This window comes from Ostrea edulis, chromosome 2 (genome assembly GCF_947568905.1).
Source record: "Ostrea edulis chromosome 2, xbOstEdul1.1, whole genome shotgun sequence".
NCBI lineage: Eukaryota > Metazoa > Mollusca > Bivalvia > Ostreida > Ostreidae > Ostrea > Ostrea edulis.
In genome coordinates, this window is record NC_079165.1 from 64,080,967 (window position 1) to 64,093,121 (window position 12,155).

General features: G+C 37.0%; 1 long non-coding RNA gene across 1 annotated transcript; it reads right to left on the reverse strand.

Moving 5' to 3' along the window:
* Positions 1 to 856: 856 nt before the first annotated feature.
* On the reverse strand, positions 857 to 3,618 carry LOC125655961 (uncharacterized). Its single transcript, XR_007362940.2, has 2 exons — positions 2,390 to 3,618; positions 857 to 1,037 (listed from the first exon to the last, which is right to left on the reverse strand). It is a non-coding gene; the product is annotated as an uncharacterized LOC125655961 (long non-coding RNA).
* Positions 3,619 to 12,155: the final 8,537 nt, after the last annotated feature.

Below are 12,155 nucleotides of genomic sequence, written 5' to 3' on the forward strand. Positions count from 1 at the left end.
ATAATATAATTATATACATCATGCAATAGTGAGTTTCCCCAAATCGAAGAAAATTGTTCACTACCATTGGATGTAACCCCACATAAATAATATCTAAGATTGATAGTATCGTTTTTTTTCCCAACGAATTCTTAAAGACCAATGTAATTAAAATTAGATCTTCCATCCGCTCCCCAGTTTTCGATACTGTATCGAAAACTAGGGAGCGGATGGAAGTTATAATTTTAATTAGATTGCTTAAAGACGAACTGCAAAATTTATACGTTCAACTGTGATGTACAAAAAACTGGAGTGCTATTCCTTTCTAATCTAGAGTGACTTATATGTCCAATGCATCCGGTGTTTGATTTTGTATTTAATTATAAAATTGTAATTACCATAACAGCATATACCACATATCGTAACAGCATGCACCATTTATGTAGAGAGAAAAAATTACAACAGTCTAGGGGGAGATAACTTATTCCAAATTTGTTGTTTTCTTACATTTTATCATTTAATAAATTTTACAAATGTATTTTGAGTATTTGCTTTCCCCTTTACACAAACGAAGACAATTAAATATTTTCTTAAACTACCTTTATATGCTTTTCAATCGCCACCAGCGTAGAAAACGGAAAAAAGAGTATATTTAGTTGAATATTTTTTGAGAAATATGTTATTGTTCCAGGAACATACAATCATATTTCATTGAATTTTGAGAAGAATCGGCCTTTTTTCAGAAGTAAAGTTCGGGGTCATCATGACCACCAAGAGAGCATTAATGGTCCATGCATGGTTCTGTGATTTAAAAAAAATGGTAGCACTCTTCAAGAAATTCTGAGCGGATAACTATATAATGAATACAATGTTAAAATTGATCATCAGATTTTTATTTTTTATTAAAATAACAGTTTAACAAAAAACGTTCTTGTGGATAAGATGATGATTAAAAGTAGCAACAGAAAGTAGTACAAGATCAGCATGGTTTTGATTGTCAAGACTGATCATATACTTCAATCAATCACCACAGAGTCTTCAAGGAAGGGAACTGCAACCTGAAAAATAAACAACACAATAAACCATTAATCTAAATGCAATTTACCAAAAGTTAAAACATGTAGATTGAGGATATGTCCTTTGATATTTTACTTTGGAAACATGCTGCTACATGTAAACCTTTAGCACCCATGGTTGCCAGAGCTGGAATTTAACTTATCAATTTACAGTGTATAAATAATTCAGATCAAAATACTTCTTACCAGTAAAGGAGAGGGGTGTGGGTGGGTAGAACATTACTGATATATTGATGTTTTCAAATACATACAACATATTTTCTAGAGTATACTTTTCCCAAGAAGTTCAATGGTTCAATTTTGGGGTTTCAATGCAATTAAGCATTAACTTAGCAAATTAATTCTAAATGTAATGTTAAAGGAGCTCAAAATTAATTTTTAGAATATTATGCAAACATCAAGACAAGAGGATAAATTTAAAACGACCAAATAAAGATTTATGAAAAGCTTATACAAATTTATAGCAACATAGTAATGATTGCTCAATAGGGTATGGAAAGTAACTCTTCAGAAAATTTCCTTTGTTTACAATTTATTTTTAGACAACATGTTTACATTCCTTAGCCAGGAACAGCAACTCATTGGAATCCTTTCTTTGTTCTCTCAAAATATTATCAATTCTATTTTTTGTATTATGAGAAAAAATTGTTTAATGATCTTGTGTTATTAAATGTTGAACATTAATTTTTATTTCCGAGATTCTCCTCCATATACTACATGTGCTCGTTCATCATCTTATAACTTGTACGTCTCATGCGGCACTTAAATTAGTGAAATAAAAGTTTTCACATCTTTCTAAAAACTTTAAAAATCAATCTAGAGAGAAAGAATTGGAAAACTGATTATGAATAGAGAAGACTGTGGCTCTTCAAGATAAGCAAGTGTTTTTAAAAAAAATGGTTGTGTGTGTATGAGCAAAAGAGAAAACGCTTGAGATATCATGGCTATGCGTTTAAAAAAATCGTTTGGTAATATGTATTGATTCTTAATGTGCAATATCATTTAGTACTCTTACTGACTCTTCAGTGTAACATAGGAAATATGTGCTTCATGTAACACTGCCAGACTGCATACCAATTAAGCAAGGGTGAAGCACGGAAGTATCTTTTCAATTCCGATTGGGAATTACATAGCGCACATCTACATGTATTATAGATAATACTGAATAAAGATATGTCCTTTTTATAAGTAATTCATTAGTTATAATATCTGATCAAAGAGTAATATCTGCATACAGAAAATAAGTGTAAACAAAGACGAAGGTAGCTGCAGAGAAATGGTGAAATGTAGGTGTTAGAAGGGATACTGTTGAAAAATATTTGATAAATACTTACGATGGCCTGTACATCCATTATATTGTTGTGTTTAAATAATCCTAAATGCTCCACAAAACCAAAGAAATACAGATAATTTCATTCGAAGCGAACACTGTCCGCCATTATTTTCTCTCCGAAATGAGTGACTGACGTCACAAAGTATATATATTGTTCAGATTGCCGATTTTTGTAGCCTCGGCGATAGAAAATCATCGATAACTAAATATCTTCTGCAGAAATCCCGGAGATAAGATCAGAACTTTTAAATGAAACAATCCGTAACCTCATGCACTCTTTCGTTTTTCTATATATACCTACTTTTAAAAAGATAAAGCCAAAAAACCGGTGTGTCGACTTTGTATCTGAGATTCTCAGGTGGATATATATACTTTGAAAAAGGGTCCTCTTTATAAATGATCGATACTCGTTAAAACAAGACCTTTATCCACTAAATTTATGTTTAAATAGTCCTAGAAACATTGAATTTTTATAGAATGATAATGAAATGGCCATTCATAGAGTAATCTAAAAGTTATAGCCATTTAAAAAAGTGCAACGTACAAAGTCGACACGAATGTGTTGACCTTATCCCGTGTCGACTTTCTGCTGGTGAATATCAGGCCTCGTGTTGACTTTATGCGGGATTTTCGTATATATATATATATATATATATATATATATATATATATAAATTGACGATCAGATGGAGTTCAATCACATAACATTTATTTCTCTACAGGCTGTTTCGTGAGGGGATGGTTTCCCCTCACTCGTCGGGAGAAAAATGACATCTAACGAAAAACATCCGCGTGGCTGAGAATATGTTACACAGAAACATACTGGATAGTTGCTAAGCATGATTACACACAGGATTGAGTAAATAGAAATTTATGGGAATGACGGCAAGTGCTGACAAGTTCTGAACGCTTATTCAATGAAGATTTTTCGGGATGACATATTATAAAGAATTTCTCTAGAATACAGAGGTTGCACTTTTTTGAAATGTTTGAGTATGATGATGTTTTTCCTAAAATTTCCCACTTGATTTTGTAGTCAATATTTTTGTCTTTCAATGTCCATATGAATTTGCTGAGCTCGGTGGTATTCTTTTTCGTGGAATTACGGAATGAATGAGTGTGGTTGGCGTATCTTAATTTGAACTCGGTGTCTGCTAGTCCCACGTAGCTCTCTTCTTGTCCATTATCGGCTCTGACTCTAGCTAAATACACAATTCCGTGGGTGCGACATTCACCGTTGAGCACCCACGGAATTGTGTATTTAGCTAGAGTCAGAGCCGATAATGGACAAGAAGAGAGCTACGTGGGACTAGCAGACACCGAGTTCAAATTAAGATACGCCAACCACACTCATTCATTCCGTAATTCCACGAAAAAGAATACCACCGAGCTCAGCAAATTCATATGGACATTGAAAGACAAAAATATTGACTACAAAATCAAGTGGGAAATTTTAGGAAAAACATCATCATACTCAAACATTTCAAAAAAGTGCAACCTCTGTATTCTAGAGAAATTCTTTATAATATGTCATCCCGAAAAATCTTCATTGAATAAGCGTTCAGAACTTGTCAGCACTTGCCGTCATTCCCATAAATTTCTATTTACTCAATCCTGTGTGTAATCATGCTTAGCAACTATCCAGTATGTTTCTGTGTAACATATTCTCAGCCACGCGGATGTTTTTCGTTAGATGTCATTTTTCTCCCGACGAGTGAGGGGAAACCATCCCCTCACGAAACAGCCTGTAGAGAAATAAATGTTATGTGATTGAACTCCATCTGATCGTCAATTTATGTAGCTCCGTGAGGCCACGTCGAGCACTCTAGAAGATTATATCGGAGATTTATCCCAATATATATATATATATATATATATATATATATATATATATATATATTAAATGGGTACGTGATCAACATCATTGGCACTACCACGCTGTAATAAACGCAGCTACAGTAGCGTACAATTTTGGTAACAAAACTATCCCAACTGCCAATCATCTGCGGGCGACGCAGGTACTGGAAAACAGTATTGTGAGTTTTACTCATAAAGGTCGTACAAAACACGAGGACCTTAATGTATTTGGTATGCATACATAATTACATCAGCTAAAATGACTAAATATGTTCAGTGTGATTCCACGGGCCTGCGTCACTCACATACATTGTAAATTAAAGATAATATAATCGATAATCAAGGCTAATATAATCGATGAAGATAATGCAAGATTAATATAAGCGATGATATAATCAATTCTTAAGGTCATCTGGTTATACTCGTCCCCCTGATAAAAGAAATATTCGAGAAGGGAAGATTTCTTCTATCAAGCGCCCGACAGGGGAAATGATAATTGCTCATTCCTCTAACTTGAGACGATACCGACCGGTGATACACCAACTGAGACGCCTATTTTAAGAGGTAATGGTAAGTTACATATTTCCCCAAAACGACTTGATTCCGAGAGAGAACTGTTGAAGAAGTACATGAAGTACAGTACATGAAGTACTGTACATGTACAAAAGAAGTGGCATACATGTAACATGCTTCCGTACAGATCGACATCTACTCGTATTTTCTTCACTTCTATGATCGAGATTCAATTTTTATAATACTGGCAACAGTTGTTCTAAATATACCTAATAACTTTCCAAGTTCTGCTTAATTTTTCTGTTTGGTAAGCTTTAATGACTTTCTTTCTGACGGCAACTGGGATTTCTTCTGATTTGCGAGCTTTGTTCATGAAATAAACTTATACCCAGAAAGTAAGTAACACGATACAAAAATAGCTACGACTACGTAGCCTAAACTCAGGGAATAAATATTCTATTCTATGTATGTGTTTTTTAAACCCAATTTAACAGGGGTGCCAACAGAACTTCCACTTACTGACATGATTTTGTGGTTTGATTGTATTGATTGATTGTATCTTGTTCAATGTCTCACTCAAGAATATTTCACTCACGGAGACGTCACATGAAGGGCTGCAATATTTAGGCCTTTGAGCAGCGATCTTTACCGTGTCCAGCCTCAGTTTCTGTGGTCTCATCCGAAGGACAGTCCTATTTAGTCGCCTCTTAAGAAAAGCAAGGGGTACTGAGTACCTATTCTAACCCGGGTCCCCACGGGACTACTATGATATAAACATCTAATAATATAAATCCAAAACCATACGAAAATAGGCTGGCCAAGTAGGAAACTGTCATGTCAGTTTACAGTGTCGCCTGAGTGGATCAAGTTTCGTGATCAATATACCCCGGTAGAATAACCTTTCAGGTGTGTGAAATACAGGGATTAAGGGAGATTACCCCCCCCCCCCCCCTTATTGACGCGTAGTAATGTTATTCCACTCTTGTAAGTTAAACAAGAGTACCACAAACGGTACAATATACGCCCGTTGGACATTGAAATTCAACATGGAGGCATATTATGCACTCTGAATTGATATAGCACACATTATGAATAGAAAAGCCTTAAAGTGGGTCATTGTGCACCAATCCATCTGAAATGTGAACTGATTATGTATTTCTCTAAAAGGGAGGCTGTGACTAAATTTCAGAGCAATACCTGTGACCATACTATAAAAAAAATCTGGAAAACTGTTGGACCTACTTCTACCCCTAAAGTACTGTAGGTCATAGTGCGCCAATCCAGCTGAAATGTTAACTGCACTTGTCTTCCTCCGAGAGGAAGCCTTTGATTAGATATCAGGGCAATATCTGTATCCGTAATGAAAAAAGCCCGGAAAACTGTTTGACCTATTTTTTCCAAAAACTAGGTTAAGGATGGACCAATCCAGCTGAAATGAAAACTGACCTTGTATTCCTCTGAGATGAAGCCTTTGACTAAATTCCAGGGCAATATCTGTATCCGTAATGAAAAAAAGTCCGGAAAACTGTTTGACCTATGTTTAGCTGAAAAGTAGGTTAAGGATGGACCATTCCAGCTGAAATGCAAACTGACTTTGTTTTCCTCCAAGAGGAAGCCTTTGACTAAATTCCAGGACAATATCTGTATCCATAATGAAAAAAAGTCCGGAAAACTGTTTGACCTACTTTTAGTCCTAATGTAGGTCACAGACGGACTGACCAATCCAGCTGAAATGCATACTGAATTTTTATTTTTCTGAAAGGAAGCTTATGTGTAAATGTCAGGGCAATATCTTTATCTGTAATGAAAAAAAGTCCGGAAAACTGTTTGACTTACTTATAGCCCTAAAGTAGGTCAAAGATGAACCAATCTAGCTAAAATGCAAATTCACTTTTACAATTCTTAAGGGAGATATTGTGACCAAATTTCAAAGCTGTACATGCATCCGTTACGGAAAAAAGTCCGGAAAACATGACTCGGGACGGACGGAGAACCACCAGCCGGACAGACGCACGGACAGCGCCATAACATAATGACGGGCGTATAATAAAAACGACTGAGTAATGTCGAAAATATTTCAATCTTAGTTTTGCCGAGTTACTGCTTCTGACTTCCTCACTTGTAAGTTCTTTGACACACTAAGGTAAATGGAATATGTACCTGTGCATTCATTTTCGGACAGTGAATAGAGTTTAAACAAATTGTCAATGATTTTTACCGCTATAAAACTGTATTTTGCCAGTTGTATAATGTGTTAACGTTACCATATAGCTCTTATATGCGCAGGAATATATAATTTATGTAAACTGTAGGCATGATATAATTTCTAATCAAATCCGTAATAAATTCAATACCTTCATTTGCGGATTTGGAAGTTTTAATAAATAGTGTTTGAATATTGGTTGTATTTATTTATATTATGTTTGTTTTATATTATTTTTGTTTTTTTAGTTTTGCAACATATATTAAAAGGAAAATTAGTTGAAGGGGTATGTTATTGGGTATCATGGGTAAAGGTAAAAACTATAACTGATATGGTAAAGTGATATTATTATGGTGTGTTTGGGTGTTTTGGTGTATATATTTCAGTGGCGGTGGACATGTGTTATAGCCGGGAAACTACAGTTAGCAGAAGTGACTGATACCTGCAGCAGCCATTAAAGGTTAAAAGCAAGGTGAAGATAACGAACAGTGATCAATCTCATAACTCCTACAAGCAATACAAAATAGATAGTTGGGCAAAACGTATAACATTTAGCCACCCTTGTCACCAGAGGTGTTACTTCAAGACTGTCTGACAGTTTGGATGTGACACAGCGTGCTCATGAGACATTTGACACCGGCCAAGGGTTAAGCCCCGAGCCACTGCCAGCACACAAATTCTGACCTGACATAGTGCCAACGACACACAACCACTACGTTGATAGAGGATGATGATATTAATGCAACTAAACTCAAATGTGACTCCTGCTGCGTGAAGTGTTTGTATAAGGTTTGTTCTGTGATGGTTGTGAAGTGGACAGTGTAATAGATAATGGGCGATTGTTTCTGGGACCTAGCAGTGTGTACAATTGTTGCTTGTGTGCCTGGTGTACTGACCCAGATCACCCATTACATGTAGATTGTTTTTTCACCTTTAAGCGTGTAATGATTTTGTCATAGTGAGGGTGTAGTGATATTTGAGCGGTTTTGTGCATGAGTTGGATTTGATTTTAGATATGAGATGGTATTGGAGTTTAGCTGCTGTTTGTAAATGCTGATTATAGAGCGATGGATGGAGCTGTATAAATTTCTCTGACCCCTAGCGATATGTCATATGTGACATTGATATAACCTAGTGCTTGTATGGCAGTGTTGTCGACAGTCTCGTTTCATTGAATGCCGACATGTGAAGGTATCCACTGGAAGTGGGTGTGTTGATTGGATTGTGTGGAGTGGTGAAAGAGGGTGAGGATGGTGTTGAGTAGATATGGCCTACTAGTTTGAAATGATTGTAGTGCACTAAGAGAGTCACTGAGAATTACCGTTCTCCGATATCCCTTATTGTGAATGTATTTGAGTGCAGCAATTAGAGCAACCATCTCCGTCGAGTAGACAGATATGTTGTCCGTGCATCTATACCCCTCCTCTTTGGGACCGCTGGGATCATAGATGACTGCACCCGTTTTGCCTGTGGTGAGTTCTTTGTTTCCATCAGTTTAGATTTTTTGAAACCCTTGGTAGTGTATGTCTATGTATTGTAATGCCATTGCTTTGATATGTAATGGGGTGCTGTGTATTTGTTGGTGATTGCACTGCCGATATTGGTGCAAACTGTAGGAGGAGAAGAAGTCCATGGAGTCATTGGTAGCAATTGTTTAGTAGGTGGCTCGGGTAGCCCATAAGTGTTTTTATATTCCCATGTTTGGTAGTCAAATAGTCCAGTTCTCCTTCCCTCCCCCACCTTTCGCTGGATTTGGTGTCAGTATATGCAATAATGTATTTACAGGATTTGTTTTGTCAGAGGAGACCCTAACCCAGTACCTTAAAGAAAGTTGTAGTTTGCGTTGGTAAAGTGGTAGTTCTCCCCATTCCAAGAGGATTGTACTTTTTCTTAAACTGGTACCCTGTTGACCTCGCTTCTCTCGTGTACAAACGGTAAGAGTCAATTTTTGCCAGCCAGGATTTGGGCTGTATCGTTATCTCACGCGTATGACGAGAGTTCATTTCAAAACAACAACGACGCGAGCAATGACGTCACAGTCGACTACATTACGTTACGAATATATACGGTGAAGTATGAAGCGTGAGATTCGAGAAAGCTACACCGGTGCTACCCAATCTAATTAAAATCAGACTTCATAGATCCGCATTTTATACTCTGCGTAAGAGTATACGACGCGGATCTAAGAAGTCTCTACTATTCGGAATCTCTCCAGTGCGACATGAAAATCAATTGACCAATGAAATCGGCTCATTTGCGCTAATCAAAGTACGACTTACCCGTTGTTTGTGTGTAGCACCAATCAGCGGGGAACCAGTTTATTTTTTTCTGTGCTGTTGTGGGTTCAAAGTGCAATTCGTAGTGCCGATGATTGGATTCTGTCCAGACTTTGAAGATAGGTCTTGCAACCTGAGTTGTAAACCTGGCAACCATAGTCAAGCGTTAATCTGATGAGAGATTTGTAAAGCATTAGAAGAGTCTTTTGTCAGCACCAAACTTTGTGCCTGCAACAATATTTTGCCAGATTTAATTTTGAGTTTTTCAACGTGAGCTTTGAATGTCATGTGTTCGTCGAAAATGACTCCCAGAAAGGTTACTTGTGATTTTACCTTGATGGGTTGATTTCTTAGGTAGAGTTTTAGCTGGGATTTGTAATTAATGTGCATTTGGTTAGTTTTGCGAAATACGATTGCGGCAGATTTTGGTTGCGACAGCTTGAAATCCCGCTGGATGGACCAGTTTGAAATTGAGTCCAGAGTGCTTTGCAACCTAATGTTGATGATTTTTATAGAGCGATTTGTGTGACGAATTTGTGTGTCATCTGCAAACTGGCAGATATCAGCCATTTTGTACGGTTGTTTTTGGTGTTGTATTATGGATGATAAGTCATTCATCATGAGATTGAAAGGTGTAGGACTGATAAGAGAACCCTGTGGTGTACCATTGTCCAAGGTATACAGATCTGAATTTGACTGATTTACAGTGACCTGTATTTTCCTATTTGTGAGAAAAGACCTGATGAAGCAGAGTGTATTACCAGTGATGTGGAACTGATGGCGAAGCTTGTATATCTGTCCATCATACCAGACAAGATCAAAGACTTTGGAGATGTCGATGAAGACTGCTACTGTGCATTGACTGTTGCCATTCCTGTCAATACTTTGGTTTTTAGCTGGACAATATTGACTAATGTACTGCGACCGTGGCGGAATGCACTCAGTGCGGTGTCTAGTGTACCTTGTTTATTCAGAAACCATCTCAACCTGGTATTGAGCATTTTTGCAAATGTTTTGCAAAACTGTGATGTTAGTGATATTGGTCTGTAGAAGTCAGGAACATGGTGATCCTTGCTGGTTTAGGTATTGGAATCACTATGGTATTACTCCAAGATGTTGGAAATTCGTTTATGTAAATAGTTGGTTGTAGAAATGAAGTATAATGATAATAGAATTTGGAGGGAGGTGTTTTGGCACGAGATATGTAATTTGTCCCCCCTCCCCGGGTGCAGTATTTTTGTTATGTATAAGAGTTTGCTTGAGTTCGTGCAATGTAAATAGTAGGTTGAGTGTTCCAGTGTTGGGACCCGTGTCTTTGACTTGGAGTTTGTGTTTGAATTAGTCCCTGACTAGTGCATGTACTGGATCAAGGTTAGTGTTTGAACTAGCTAGTTGAAATGTTTTAGCAATTAAATTTGTCTTGTCTTGTGAGCTGTATGCGTTTTGTATTGTTGGAAGAGTTGACCCAGTGTTTTGCCTAAAAGTGCCTTGACCTTTCTCCAGACTGTTGTGTTTGTACGCGAGTGGAGTGTTGAAATAAAGTTTTGCCAATTTGTTGTTCCTGGAAGATAACATGTTGTGTGTGTTTACATGCTCTATTATATTCTTCCTTGGAGATGTGTCCTTGCTAGAATTCCTTGAAGGCTTCCCTGCTAGCTTTCCTGGCTTAAGTGCAGTTATCTGTTCGCGCGGGGTTAATTGGCCTTGTGACTGTATTACCTGAAGTCCAAGGTATGGAATGTTCAGCAGCTTAATGAATTGTTTTGTTAAGATTGTCTAGATATTGATCTATGTCATGTGCAATTTGATAAACTTGAATTATATTGAAGCATATTTGGCCCGGTTGGCTTTAGCGTTGACCCAAAAGACTTTGGTAATGTTTTGGTTTCCATGTATGGAGTAAGGGAAAAAGTGGAGAGAATTGGGAGATGATCTGATCCACAGGGGTCTTGTACAACTATCCAATCCAATCGGACATGGCCGATATGCGGTAAGATGGTTACATCCAATGCTGAGGTGTTTCCAGTATTTGGATCAATCCTAGCAAGGGAACAATCATTAAGTATGACTAAGTTTTGATAATCTACCCACTGGATGAAGTCCTCTCCTGCTTTGTCCTTGTTGTTGGCTCCCAGGACTGGGTGGTGTATGTTGAAATCTGCTAGGTAAATTGTGTTTTTAGGAAAGGTTTGAGGAAGACGTACAAATGCAGGTTGAAGATGTTTAGTATCATGAGGTGGTATGTATATGTTTAAAGCTGTATGATCCGACGTTTATGTATTATTTTTGTACATAATTACTTTCAAGCAGATTAATTAGTGTCAAAAGTTATTAACTTTTCCTTAATTACTTGCTTGAAAACATTTGATTGTACAAGAATACAGCGAGAAGATTATTTACAAAGTAAACAAGTGTGGTACATATAAAATCATCTGGAACACTTCGGGCTTTTCACCGAAACACGGTATTTTTCGGTGAAAGGCTCGAGGTGTTCCAGATGACGCATACATTATACATTGTTAGGCGTCTATAAATAGCCTTCACGCGTGTCAGGGAAATCCCAACATGATGTATTAACTCAGATGTAACTGTCTAATTTTAAGGCTGAAAGAGCGTAAAGCAACGAATTACTTAGAGGTATTTGATATTTTCTTTCCACTAAACTTGTGACACGGTACTGTTGTAACAAAATACACAGCTTTACACAGATAAGACCACCGATGATATGAAAGTTTGAACTGGTCACGTGACTGTCACTTGAAATAGCAGAGTGATGCGGTTGTTTGTAAAAACCCATTAAAATCGAATACTTTTGGTTAAAACAGGTGCAATAATGTATGCCATGTCATACAGCCTCATAAATACATGCGTGCGATGATTTAATAGCGTTTTTACAAGATGGAAAAATATTGTCGTAA